Genomic DNA, 15132 nt, shown 5'->3' on the forward strand with positions numbered 1-15132 from the left:
GGTGATCTTTGATATGGATCTTACATAAGAAGTTATAAAAGCACTTTGCTTTAATAATTTGTATGCTGATATCATTCCTATACAGGTTTTCCCTTTTTTTGCTTTGTTCTTCCTTAAGAAACATGTGCACTACCCTTAAGGTTGGAAAACTACATTTCCTTCATCTTAGCTTACAGTGTCTGTCTATACATATGTGTATCTATCTACAGATAGATAGATACATATATGGCTTACCAACAAGTTATCAAATGTCAACTTATAATACCTGGACAACCAGCAGCAGAGCAGGTGTTTTGTTCAAGATCGCGGTACAGTGGGGATCAGGCTATTTGCCCTTTCACCACTGTAGTTGTAGTGCAATCTTGGAGATGATAAATATAATTAGCAGGGAATGTTGGTGGTGCAAAGCGGCTTGTCCCACTGCAAAAAAAAAAAAAAAAAAAAAAAAAACAAGGTTTGTCCTTTTGGTTTGTGTTTTTTGATTGGCGGACAATTGATAAGATGTGCTCGATCAGTTGTCATTTGATGGGTGTCATTTCTGACGACTTATTGGACATCCATATACATACTGTATATCTGTATGTGTGTGTGTGTGTGTGTGTGTGTGTGTGTGTGTGTAACAAACTCTTAAATGTCAGTTTAAAACTAATGTTAAGTAACCAAAAGCATACTTTCTATAAAGAAATTGTGTTTATTTTTTCCTTGGTGGGGCTGACATAGTGTTTGAAAGTGCTTTTTACTGCATTTTTTATGTTAAAAAATGGTTGTTTCACCAGCATTTGCTGCTTATCATCTACAAAGAGGCTCCATTTTCAGCTTGACCATAGAACAGACTACCAGTCCCACAGTCTGTCCTTCCAGCCACAAAATGAAAAAGTTAAACAGCCTTTGCCACCAGAACAGGCTGGCAGTTTCCCCTCAGATGCAGGTGGTTGACTCTCCCATGACCATTTGTTATACCCCAGACCCCTCATCTTTTACCCCAGGTCCTCTGGTGTAGCACCTACAGCCACTATAGACCAGGGGTTTGGCACATCCTGTGTGGCTGTTGGAGTCCCCTTATTGGGCAAAGGAAACAGAGAAGGTTTCTGTGTAGTGTCACAATGCTGTGCTTATTCCTGGGGAAGCAGCTACTGCCATTAGCAACACAGTTGGCTCTATTTTTGCTGTCAAAAAGAAACAGAAAACCAAGCATATCTAATTATCCTCAAATTTCTTTGGACTGGAGTAGCTTACTGTGTCTGGCTTAAGGTTTAATTCAGGCTATTAATCCTTCTTGCAAAGTAGTTTCTGGTAAAAGAAAGAAGGATTTCTCTTTTCCTGACCAGATTCAAGATTCTACCTTCTCACCTGATTCAACCACCTTGGTGACTGGATCCAACTCCAGACCTTCTGTCTCACCCGACAAATATGATACGGCCAGATTTGACAGACCTCAGGCTGACTTCCTGGTTTCTCCAATTCCATTGATAGCCAGACAACCAATGCTGTCTTCTCCTGTGTGTCATATTTTGCTGTCTTCCCATAAATCTTCCACCAGGAAACTATACTCCAGCAAATGGAAGAGTTTTTTGGTAGGTTGAAAAACATAACATCAAACCTTTTACAGCTCCAATACATAATATATTGGATTTTTTATCACATCTCTTTGATGTAGGAACTAGTTCTTTCACAGAGTCCAATTAGCAGCAATATTAAATTTTAATGTTGGGATAAATGGCTCTTCTGTAGCTTCTCATAAGTTAAGCAAAGCATTTTTAAGAGGCATACTACTCTTAAGACCTCCCTTTAAAGATCCCACTCATCCTTGGGACTTAAATTTAGTGTTGCAGTAACTTATTCAACCCTCATTTGAGCCTGCAGCTACCTGTGACTTTAAATTTCTATTATGGAAGGCAGTTTGCTTAGTAGCCATTACTTCGGCCAGAAGAATTTCTGAGAGCCAAGCATTAACTTCAGAACCCCTATACGTGATTTTTCATAGGTTCAGAGTAAGTTTACATACCAATCCATAATTTCTTCCAAAGGTGGTGTCAGAATCCAATATTAATCAATCTATTAATTTGCCTGTGTTTTTCCCCAATTGTTTTAATGAAGGTGAATATGCACTACACTTACTTGATGTCCACAGGCAGCTGCATTTTTATTTGCACAGGAAGAAAGACATGAGGAAATCGAATCGACTGTTTGTCTCATTTACAGAACCCAGCACTGGGTAAACTAGTTACCAAGGTGACACTATTTAAATGGATAACAACTTGCACTTCCTTTGCATATAACAAATTGGGCATCATTCTGACAAAAGCCATTCATTCTCATTCCACTAGATCCTTGGCAACTTCCTCAGTATTATAATCCAGAATGTCCATGGATGATATTAGTGCAGCAGCTATGCAGTACATTTATTACTCATTACAAATTAGAGCTGGTCTCCAAAGGAAGGGCATGTTTTGGTTCTGTGGTGCTCAGGAATATCCTTCCCTGAGTCCTTCCTGGAAATTATTCAGCTGGGGACTCTGTGCCATCAGTTGAGGACAGAATGAAAATTGACAAGATCAGATAATAAATTATGTACTCACCGTAACATTCCATCTGTGTTGTCCATTTTCCTTCTTCCTCAACTTCCCTCCCGCCAGCCCCCATCCTTGAAAACTTCTAGAAGAACAAGTATTTACAGGACAAGTGTGTCCTAACCTCTTATGTGTATGACTCCAGACATAGCCTTCTCCATTATTATTTCTGTCTTTACCTTTGACTAAGGCAGCAAACAAGATCTGAGGTAATTGGGGTTGGTGCATTGTGGGTATGGGAGAAGCTTGAGAGCTCTAGGTTGCCACGAGCTTTCGCAATTGCTGAGTTGGATCATAGGGATTGGTTCCAAACCCATTAGTTGAGGAAGAATGAAAATGGATAATGCAAATGGAACATTATGCTGAGTACATAACTTCGTTTTTGAGGTTGTGAGATTTTTTGTGGTTTGGAAATGTAGCTGAAAGCTTATTGGGCTGTAGTTGTTTAGTGATGGGAGATGAATTGTGATATATGAACCTAAATGGGGTTGCTGGTTATAAGTACATCTATTAATAAGTTGTTTGTTTTAAGGTTTGGATACTTGTGTTTTTGCACTATTTGTTTTAGACTGTAGTTAATTACGAGGTCTTTGACATCATTATGGATGGAGATGAATCAAGTGAAATTAAAGTCACCTAGTATATGAGATTGTTAAGGCACCTATTTGTGGTGATGATATTGTATAAAAAAGTTTTTGCAATTTCCTTATGTAGCAGAAGGTGAGATGTAGGACATTGGGAGGCTGACAGCTTTGTAATTTTTACTGAGTATTTTAACAAGTGTTTAGTTAGGACGAGAGTCAGAAGCTAAGTTTGCTTAAGCTATGAGTTGATCGTTTAAGTAGTCTTTGTAAAGGAGGAAAGAAGCTCCTCCATCATTCCTGGGTCCCGGTCTAGCACCTGAGTAGTAGCTGTATGAGGAAAAGAAGTGGGGGATATGGCTGTTGTCTTTTTTAATCCAGGATTCTGTAATGGCCAACAGGTTAGTGTTATGCTGATTGGTGAGGGCATTAAGATGGTGTATTTTGTTTTGTAAGCTTTGTGCATTTATTTTGATGCAGGTGAGTGGATGGGACCAGGGCTGAATTCAATGGTACCTCCCAGAAGTATTAGAAAGCTAGGGTAAAGTTGTTTATTTACAGAACTATTTCTTGACGGTAAGGAGATGTATACAAGAATAAAAATGCGATGACAGAAGGGCCAGTTCATGGATTCACAGAGACGATAGGACTATAAAGTTGAAGACGGTGGTTTACAGGAAGATGAAACTTAGTGGTAAGAATGAAGTAATGCAGTATGAAAAGGAATGGTGTGGCTAGAAGTAGTCATGATGGAATAGTGAAAATTGTGATGCAATAATTTATAATGCCAATGGGGGATAAAGATGTTTTTTAAGTATGTAGGAGATAAATAAACAAAAACTGAATATGATGAGGTAGAACAGAGAATAGCTACGTGATTGGCTTAAATGAGATTTTACTTTATCTTTGTTTTACAAATAAGACTGAGACAAAATGAGATGTTGGGTTTCTAGTTATGAAGACAGATGTATTAATGGTGTTGATGATGAATGAAAGGTCAGTGGGTGGATGTATGGATGGATGGCTGGATGGATGGCTGGATGGATAGATGGATGGATAAATAGTTTTATTTTAAAAGAAGAAATTGAAGCGAAGCGGTGTAAGTACATTCTATGAAAGAAAGGCTAGTGGCCCAGAAGGCAAGTGACAGGGTGATATATAAGACAATTAAGATATGTTACATGTAATTGTCACTGTTCAGACATCAGGTGTCTAGAGAATGGGAAGAAACAACTGTGATTCTATTCAGAATAAGTCAAATTAACAAGCAGCCATGTTTGGTTTAACAAACATATAGGGATGACCATGGATGAGTATGGGATTTGTCATAGAGAATATTTTGAAAAATGAGACTTGGGTCATTTATAAACTAAAATATCTTAGTGAATATTAGTCAGCACAGGCTTCCCAGAGGGAGGTTTTATGAGACTAATTTGAATAGACTTTATAATTTATTTCTGGAGTTTTGGGCAGAGAAATGCCAGTGAATATGGAGTGTTTAGGTTTTGCTAAGGCATTTAACTAAGTGTTGTGTACAAGTACAACTGGTAAGTTTAGACGTATGGTTATTTTGTTATAAAGATGTGGTAAGTGTGAACTAGGCAATGGTTGGCAGGGAGGGCTTAGAGGGCAGTCATAAGAGAAAAGATGTCTGAATAAAAGTGTTGGTAGCTGTATTCCACATGAGTATATTTTATTTTGCAATCAGTTTCTTAATGGCATTTGTGGGCTAATCTGTGCATTGCATTCCACACTATTAGGGTCTCTATATTAGCTCACCAAAATTACTTTTCAGCGAACATGGATTCATTGACCCTCATTCAGTGAAAATCACTTCTGCAATTCGCTGAATACTCCCAGGGCAAAGACGTAGTTGGCCAACTACACAACTTTGCCCTTCTCTCAACTGTAGTGTAATCTTGGAGTTGGTATATATAGTAGGGGGTTGGGTTCGATTAAGCTAAATGTGGGTCCGTTGTGCTGTGGTGCAAGTATTTATTTGCATGTGGGAGTATTCTGCAAATCACAGAAGTGATTTTTGTTGAATGAGAGTCGATTAATCCATGTTCGCTGAAAAGTCATTTTGGTGAACTAATATAGACCTCCCGGTGTCTCGTAAAAGAAAATCTACTGCCAATCATTAGCGGACCGGAGTTCCGCTGTGGTGACCCCTTACCGGGAAAAAGCCGAAAGACAAACAACAACATTAGAGATCTTGTCCACTTTGAATTTCTGCATCTTTACAAGTCAGATAGCTCCAATAATACTAGAACAAGGACTTAAATCTCCACCAACACATAAATAAGACACATTGTGGGGATATACTTATTACCCAATGATTACCCCATCTCTGGAGCTGACTTCTCCTACAAGGTAAACAAGGTACACCACTGCATCCTTCAAATTAAAACTGGGCGACTGGATGAGTACCTATAAATTTAGAACAGGACTGATCTGTTTTGTCCTTGTTGAAAAGGGGAAATGGTATGAGAGTGGGCAGTGGCAAAGTGTAATTGGTCTTGTGACTCGATTAACTTGTATTTTCTATAATCTTATGATCGTATACTAAAATCAGATTTTTCCTGGGGCTAGGAAAGTAATAGCATTATGTTAACTGACAATTTGGTGGTGGTGCAATGGCTCTGAAAATGTGTGATTGCTGGGCACGACATCATAGAAACACAGAATGTACAACTGGGCCATGGGTGAATGGTGACTGGACCATGTGACCATTTAAGCATTGCCAGTACCCACCCTTAGAACGTAACTCTTTTTTCAAGGAACAATACGGCTGTCATACTGGGGTTGACTTTATGAATACCCATCCTTTTGTCAAATTCCTTCTTAAAGGAAGACAGCTTGTCACATTGATTGATCTGGACAGGAAATTTGTTCCAGAGAAGGGGGTAGTCATTGCATGGCAAATCTATCTCTCCACATTGATTTTTTTTTTTTTTTTTTTTTTTGCTGAAGCAGGTTCAGATCCTGATTCTAGTGTTTACTGGATTGTTGCTGTTTGATTTGTGGGGAAATAAGAGATTGTGGACTGCCAGATCCATATTGGCCCAATAGGCAAGGCACAGATCATCCCTAAAGAGTTTGTAGGATACTGAGTACAGGGACAAAGCCTTCAGCCTCTCTTGGTAGCTCAAGTCCTTTAGACCCATGACCCTTTGTTTTGTCTGGAACCTTCAAAGTCTTTCCAACTGTTTGCTATATTTAGTAAGATGCATTCCAAAGGGGACATTAGGCATGATGTAAACTAAGAAGTTGGGCAGGTTAAGTGTCAGCAAGCATTCGACCCCATGAACTGTAGTGTAACGCATCTAGATAACCGGGCATTGATTATATATTGGATGGCACAATGCTGGGCATACATTTGCAAGTAAATGAAGAAGTGAAGGATTTAGATGGTTGGATTAAATCAATATTCCCACAAAATAACATGTCTGGACACAGGTTATGCTGGAATTTACTCACAGCTTGCATGAACAGATCATGAGAGACCCTGCAGTAGAAACAACAGCTACATTATGAAGTGCATAGGTCACTTTGTGTTTACAGGACAAATCCAATTACCACCTGACAGTAATTCTAAAGAAAGGAGTAAAGAATACCTAACATGGAAAACTTTGTAGAATATAGAACGGTTGACATTTATACTGTTTTGGTATGGCAGCTATGAAATGTTACTACTGTATTTAGTTGACTTTGGGGAATTGATGTCCCTTAGAGAGAAAATGTTGACAGTAGTCATTTGTTTGCATTTATTTTTCTGAATGCAGTTTCTGGTATTCTCAGAGTAAGTAAATAAGGAAATAAGGAACTTGCTTATGGTAGAGAGGCAGTTTCAGGCAATGGCCTATCATTTTTTGACATGGCCACTGTATAACTGATGATTCTTTTCTGTGTTATAAGAAAAAAGCCAATGTTGATGTACTGTGGAGGCAAATTTTGAATGTGTTTAACCCTCACAGTAAAGAAGTCATTTTATTTTTGTATTGTTTTGTATCGTACACTATGCGGCCTTGCCTTGACTACTGTAGAGAGCAGACTCAAAGAAAGGGGTGCAAAAATGATGATTGAACGTGTCAGAGATCAACAAAGATTGTGAATGATATCATTTTAATCTTAGATCAGGGTCTTTGATATGATAAACTGATTTACTTTGATGTCATCTTAAGGTGCTCTGCATTACTTGATTAAATACTTATTAGAGGATAACTGCATTCAAATAATGATATTGTGACTTGTTAAAACTCAATAAATAAATACATGCAAAAAAAGAAGATCATAGAAGAATAGTTTATGTGGAGAAGTTTAGCCTTCCTATGCTAGAGACAAAAGAATACAACATGGAGATAGAGATTATCAGAAACAAACATAAGATTTTTGGTTGCAAAAGTAACCAAAGAAGAGCAGAAATGTTTATGACTGGTACAAAGCTAGGGAAATATATACGTAGAAGATACTGTGAAGTATTAATTTGTAGAAAGTGGGGTTGACCCTTTGGATTCCTTCATTAGCTGAGTTGCAGTGTGCTTTACTACTTTACTCTCATTGTAATTTAAGATTTTATATAGAATTTTGTATTGTATATTTCGTACATAAGATTGGATGTGGTGACTACTGAAAGATCTTTCCAACTGTATATCATTTTTTTTTTTACTACTCGCAGATGAATTTAAACATGTGTCCTAATAGCTATAAGCTAATCGAACCAGCAGGTCACGCTCTGAGCTTAACATAGATCTTAAGAGATTTTTATTTTTCAAAATGTTGCAAAAGATTCTCCTGTATAATCAAAAAAAATGACACAGTGGTTCTTCTTCTTCAAATGAGAATCTCCTTTATTGTGTGATATTTTCAGAAGTTAGGTGAGTGCACTAGTTATACTATTCGCAGATGAACAAAAGTCCCCCATGGACCTCTCCTTTAAGAGTGGATCTTCTGGATTCTTCTACCACCCCTAAACTTACATTAACTAATGTGCAGAGCTGGTGAGGAGATATTTGCCCCTGGGACAGTGTCATATTTCTGCAGAAGAGTGTTCTTACTTCATGCTGTAACTTTCCCTGCCCTGTATGTCCCCATAGTCATCCAGGGAATGAGTATCCATTGGGAAAGTACTGACATATCATCTTATCTCTTTGGCAGCTCAGGCCCCCCACCATTTTCCCTTTTAGGACAATCCCTCTCTGTCTGGCCACATTGCCTGTAGGTACTGACCATGAGGCATGCTCGAGTACACTCCATCCCCCTAGGATGGGCACATCCATCCTCCCTTTGGCAGCACCTCAGATACCCAAACAACTGATCGAGCTCAGGTGGCCTAGGCTATAGTCAGGGCATTATCCCTCTGCACCATGACACTGGCACCAGTTGGGTACTAGTCTAGCATGCACTTCAGTCATGTTGGCCTAGCTTTCTGTGGTACTAGTCTGGCATGTTGTGTTGGCCTGGCTTTCTGTGGTTAATTTAATAATGTTGTATGTATCACATACCTTAACAGGCAATTTGGAATTACATTTCAGGATTTGGCCTTTGGGATATTTTAAGATTTGAGATCTAGATTAGCACAAAGGTTGTTTCTTCTTTGCAAACATAATTTTCTTTTCTTCCTTTGACCAGAAAGAAAAGCTGTACTGCTGCATTACTGCTGTGTAGCACCTTCAGCCTTTCTACGTCATCTGCGTCTCTCCCTCTCCATCTCTTTCTATTTCGCTCACTTTCTATTGCTGCTAAAGCTGTATTCCCTGCAGGTTGCTGCTAAAAGTTAGCAGGATCCAGAAAACTTGTCCTACTTCCTTTTTTAAGAAATAGAGAAGCAGTTATAATCATTCTCTTCCTTTGCTGTCTACCTGGTAACTACGGTTAATTTCTGAACCAGTGTTAGTAATGCTGATGTCAGACATCTTGTCAATACCTGACTAATATCAATAAAAAATGTTTAAAATGAACATGAACAATGGAAGCAGTTCATTGTGCTGAATGTTCAGTTCTCGACCACGTATCGAAGTTTCTTATTGCCAACTACATACTTTGCCAAATGCTGGGTTTAACAAAATGACGACTGGTAATGTGTGTGCACACTGTGCACTATATGGGGAGTGCTTTGCTTATAAGAAGTGGTTATTCATATTAATATTTGGATATACCAAATGTTTCAGCTGTAAAAGCCATGATGGTGCAGTGGTAGCATTGTTGCCTCCCAGCGAGAGGTTCTCCTGTTCGATTCTCGGCTGGAGTGCCTTCTGTGTGGAGTCTGTATGTCCTCCCCATGGTCAAATGGCGTTCGAAAGACATGCGTGAATGGGCATGCCTTCGCTGAAGGTTGGGTGTCGGGCTGGCAACTAGACATCATAAAAAAAATCTACTGCCAATCATTAGTGGACCGGAGTTCTGCTGTGGTGACCCCTAACCAGAAAAAGACAAACAGCAACAACCAAATATTTCAGCTGTAAGGGTAGGAATGTGTATAAGTGTTTGCATTTTAGATTAAGGGTTAGGTAAGCAGGAGCGTGATGGTATATGTGTGACTGTTTTGTGTAATGGTACAATTAGGGAAAAAGGTTTTTAGAAAGGTAATCTGAGTGGTTGGGTTAAGGTTAGAGTTAGCACATGAGTAAGGCGGTGGAGAAAAAATAAATATTCAGTAAGTGAAACAGCGGAGCGCAGCACACAAAGCATTTTGTAAAAAGAACCAGTAAAGAAATGGGAAATCATTTAATAAATTGCTTAATGAATGCAAAGATTAAGAATTTCCTGAATATATTACATATTGCTGTAAGAAAATATCTCCCCGATTGCAGGGACAATGGAAGTTTTCCTATTAAGTCTGTATGGCATACGGGACATGCCTATTGATTTACTAGGGCGTTGTTATATATGAAGTACATTGCATTATATAACCGAATGTTGTTCATATGGAATTGTGTGCAAAGAGCAGCACTGGTCTGTTGCATCGGCTGTGTACTCTGTTTACTGTGCGTTACTCATTATATAGCTGGTTTAGCACTACAACATGGAACAAGTCACAGATTTGCATTGCTGTGATCTGTAGTCAGGAAACAGTGATGACACTTACAGCTGACCCAGGAAATGGGAACAAAGGAAGCCCTAAGGTCTCCTATTACATAGTACTTGTCTGTACTATAACGGGCATTATTCATAGCAAGGGTATTTTTATCTCTGAAGTTTTCTTTGATAATAAAGCACTTCAAGCTTCACTCTGGCTCTGTTGCCATGGAAACCTGTAAAGTAAAAAAAATGTTCTGTGTAAGCATTAATGGACTAGGCACTTTGCTGGCTTACTGTATGTGTGCGATAGCAAAGGTTATCATTCTGTTTGATGGCTGAGTCCTGGTTAAAGATCATGTCTATAAACAGAGCTTGTCTGTTATAATAAAATGCTGATGAAACATGAGACAGGAAAGCATCTTTTCTGAAAGGGCATTTGACTTAATATTGGTAGAACAAACGGATTTTGAAGAGCTAGTTTACTATGGGAACAGAAGAAAAAAATACAAGGCATGTAAAAACCTCCACAAAGTTTCAGGCTGGGGGATAGAACAGCGAAGACATTAGCAAAGGGGAAGCATGTTTTATTGTTCCTCTTCTGCTTCATTCTCTCTGGCTTTCCTTGTGCCTCCATCCTTCTCTGGGTCTACCAGCTCCTCATACTGCAACCAAACTATTGCCATTCTAAGGCTGGGGCTGGCACATGTGGAACCTACAGGCACCCTGCGGGATTATGCTGTTGACTGCTTCCACTGGGGGATTGGGAGATTTTTTCATTTATGACTTCCTCTTGATATTAGCCCCCCCCCCCTTGCATTCACCTGTTACATCTGAGGGAATCCCCCCTTTCTCTGGACCATGCCTCCTCACAGGGAATGCCGAGGCAAACACCTTCCACCCTGGGATGAGCATGCCTATTACTCCCTGCCAGTGCCTCAGACACCATCATACTGATCACTGCTGCAGTAGACTTAGCTACATGTGTTATATCTTGCCAAGGATATAACAAGACGTCCGGCTTCTGGCCATCTTCCATGTCATAGCTCTCAACTTCTTGGTGCAAAAAATCTGGATAAAGCCAAAAAAATGGGGAGACAAAGTCTCAAAAATAGATATAAATTTTAAATATTGCTCTTAGAAAGTTGATAGAATAAAAGGTCTTCTGTTACCATACATTTTCTGAAGGATATGATATCTGAAACTGAAATGCTTGTCTTAGTGAATTCACTCCTCACCGATTTGCCACAAAAATCCAGAAAATGACACATTTTATGAGGAACAGACCAAAAGTATAATGCAAAAATCTGGACATTCTGTGAAAATCTGGACAGCTGAGCGCTATGTTCCACATGCTCAAACTGTTAGACAGCCCAAGCTGAGCTGCCAAAACCCAACACCAGGTCCTTAAGAGCCTTTCTGCACCTGAAGACAGTGCTCATGTGTGGGCTTTCGATGACTGACAGTTGGCTTGTGCTGTTCTTTTGCTTGTCATATAAGTTCCCTTGGGGAAAAAAAATCTTCCATATTTAAAAAAAAAAATAATTGCTGTAATTTACTTTCCCGTTTAGGAAAGTTGTTTTTAATCTAGGGGTTTGTATTTTAACAGACTGATGAGAATTCACTGTGCTTTTATAAATGGGGGCACAATTTTTTTCATGTCTGTTTTAAACTAGTTAAAAGTAGTTGAAAAAAAACATTTATTTTTTCTGTGGAGAAATTGTGTGCATTTTACTTTTTGGGGATGGAAAAGTGTATTAAAGTATTTTTTACTTTCTTGTTTTTTTGGGTGGGGCAGATTGGATTTTAACAACTTTAAATTTTTACTGGCTTATGCTGCTTGTTTTCTTTGAGAAAGAGGCGACAGTTTTGGCTTGACCATGGAACAAACTACTGGTCCCATTGTCAGTCCTTCTTCCAACCACAAAAAGAAAAAGTTAAGCAAACAACCTTTGCCATCTCAGCATGTTAACAATGTGCTTCAGCCACAGGTGCTTGAATCTGCTGTGGGGAAAGCTGGTTCCTCAGACCACTGTTGTTTTATCCCAGCACCCTCTGGTGTAGCACCAACAGCCAGTAATGACTTGGGATTACCACCCATCCTCTGCCATTGTTGGGGTCCCCTTAGTGGGAAAGGGAGAGCCATTCTTTTGGTGCTTTGAGAGGGGAAGGGAAAGTTTCCTTGTTTAGTCAGAGTTTTGGGTACATCGCTGTGGAAGCTGCTCCTGCCATTAACAACACTGTTGACCCCACTTGTCTTGTCAGAAGGAAACAGAAAACTAGACATGTATACACTCCTCAAATTTCTCTAGACAGGAATAATTTTACTAGATATGGCTCATGGTTTAATTCAGGCTATTGCTCCTTCTTATAAGGTGGTTTCTGGTAAAAGAAAAAGGGATACCTCTTTTCTTGAAGAGATTCAAGATTCGGAATCTGGAAAAAAAACATGAAGAGACAGATGCAAGGTTTTCCTGTCAGATTTCTGATTCAGATTCAGAGGAGAGCACAGTATCCAATTCTCCCTTTGGTGGTTTCTCTTTTCCTGAGACTAATTCCAGAATGTGCCAGTGTGTTTCAGTGGGAGAACACTGAGGTCTCTCAGTCCATCAGAAAATACTATGAACTGTTACAGATGGAATTTCCAGAAACTTCACCCATTCCTCTGGTGCTGACAGCTTTGGAGGATGTGTGTGTCACTGCCTGCAATTTTCCTGACAGCCTGCCCACTCCCCCCCCCCCCCAAAGGTAAATAGATTGCATAAAGTGCCTCAGTCTTTTACGTTCTTATATGCTCATCCCAAACCTGATCCAGCAGCCATAGCTTTAGTTAATTCTGCTGCTGTTAAACATTTAGTTAATTCCAATCGTACACTTTCTGACAAGAATGGGAAAATAATTGCTAATTACGGGAAAAACTGTATGCTTCTGCAGTTTTTATTTTTCAGAATTTTGAATTGTCAGGCTCATATGTTAAAGTTTATTCTGACTAATTGTGAAAGTATGGGGAATGTTTTGTCTGCAATTTCTTCTTTTGAGGAAAATATGCTTTAAATAATTTAGTTTCTTCCATCTTACAGGTCACAACAAATTGTTTAAATTGGGTGTATGACTGTTGATACGTTTTCAAGGGTCATGGTCACTGGTACTGTTTTGAGGAGAAAACTTCCAAGAAGCAAAACCATGAAATCCAGAAAAAAGATTCCAAATGAAAAGGCAGAGTAGTTTAATAACCAAATATACACAACAATGAACAAAAGGTTTAGCTCTTTCACCTGAAATACTCCCAGGCTTCTTCAGAACCTTTTATTCATTGTTGTGTATATTTGGTTATTAAACTACTCTGCCTTTTCGTTTGGAGTCTTTTTTTCTGGATTCACTGTTTTGAGGAGGTTTGCCTGGCTGCATTCTCAGAACCTCCCAGATGATATCAAACCTGAGATTTTAAAATCTCCTTTGGATATAAATTTAGTTTTTGTTCCCTCTGCTGCAGAGATTATCAGAACATATGAAGAGAGGGGTAAGGTGATAAAGGGAACTTCTAAAAATTTTCAACCCTCCTCTTCCAAATTTTCTAAGAGACTCTAACTCCTCATCCAGTTTTGGCAAGAAACAAATTAAACAGTCTCAGCAAAATGCTGGTAAACAGAACTTTAAGAAGAAATGGCAAGAGGGTTCCAAAAAGACATCAAGCACCCCCCCCAAAAAAACACAAGGAAAGTTCAACAAGTCAGAATGACAATTTAAAGGACCTTGTCTTCCCCCGCTCACCCTGCCACCCTGACAATACCTTTTCTTTTCCAAAAAGTCTGACTGTCCACGTCTGTCTTTGGCAACAGGTAGGTTCAGACAAATGGGTTCTGAAAATCATTCATCAAGGTTATAGATGGCAGTGGGAGGAAATTCCTCCATTCCAGGAAGTAATTCCCCATCCAACAGACCAGACTCCTCTATTTCCTGCTGTCCTTCAACACATGTTGTCTCATGGAGTGAAAGAAACTCCTTCCTAGATAGGGAAAGATTTTAATTCAAGGATTTTTTTTTGTGCCAAAGAAAGAAAATTCTTAGAGATTAGTACTGCGTCTTTCTTTCCTAAACCATTATGTGAAATTGCACATGTTCAAATGCTGTAACTTCCCGGTCTGTTGCCTCCTCTTCCTCATTTAAGATTCCTGGGAATACTAGATTTAAAAGATACTTATTATTACATTCCTATTCATTCGCACTTAAGGTTTTGTGTGTCCGGATTGCATTATCAGTTTGCTCCTTAGCCTTTGGATTCTCCACTGCAGCAAGAGTGTTCACAAAGTGTCTAGCTCCAGTTGTAACTCAGGGCAGGCTACAGGGTATCCACATTTTTCAATATTTAGATGGCTTGCCCCTAACCGGGAAAAGCCGAAAGATACAACAAGATGGCTTGCTTATCTTTGCAGTGTCTTTTTCACAATGTCAGGAATCTCTGTCTTGGGTGAGAGATCTCTTATACAAGCTGGGATTCCAAAAGAATATTCAAAAGTCTTTCTTGACTCCCTCACATAGGATTGTGTTCCTGGGATGTCAACTAGATACTTCAGTTCAAAGAGCTTTTCTTCCCTCCCAAAAAAAAAAAATAAATAAATTGTTGTTTAGATCTGTTTCTGAGGTTTTTCACATACACTTCCATTACTGTGAAGGAATACCTCAGGATTTTTGATCTCAAAGCATCTCTGATTTGCATGTTACCACTAGCAAGACTCCACATGAGAAAGATACAATGATTTCTGAAGTCTGTTTTCTTTTTTCCCAGTAGCAACACCCATTATCTTCTCAAATCATAGTTCTGAGATTTGTCAGAAAAAACAAATCACTTGGTGAAGAAAGCAAATTTCCCTAAATCCAGGTCTCTTCTTCTCCCCACCCCCCTGCTCCTAAGCAGTCAGTCACCACAAATATTACGGACTTTGCTTGGGGAGCAGTTTAAGGAG

The sequence above is a fragment of the Protopterus annectens genome, chromosome 2.part1 (genome assembly GCF_019279795.1).
Source record: "Protopterus annectens isolate FY-2018-M chromosome 2.part1, PAN1.0, whole genome shotgun sequence".
Taxonomy (NCBI): domain Eukaryota; kingdom Metazoa; phylum Chordata; order Ceratodontiformes; family Protopteridae; genus Protopterus; species Protopterus annectens.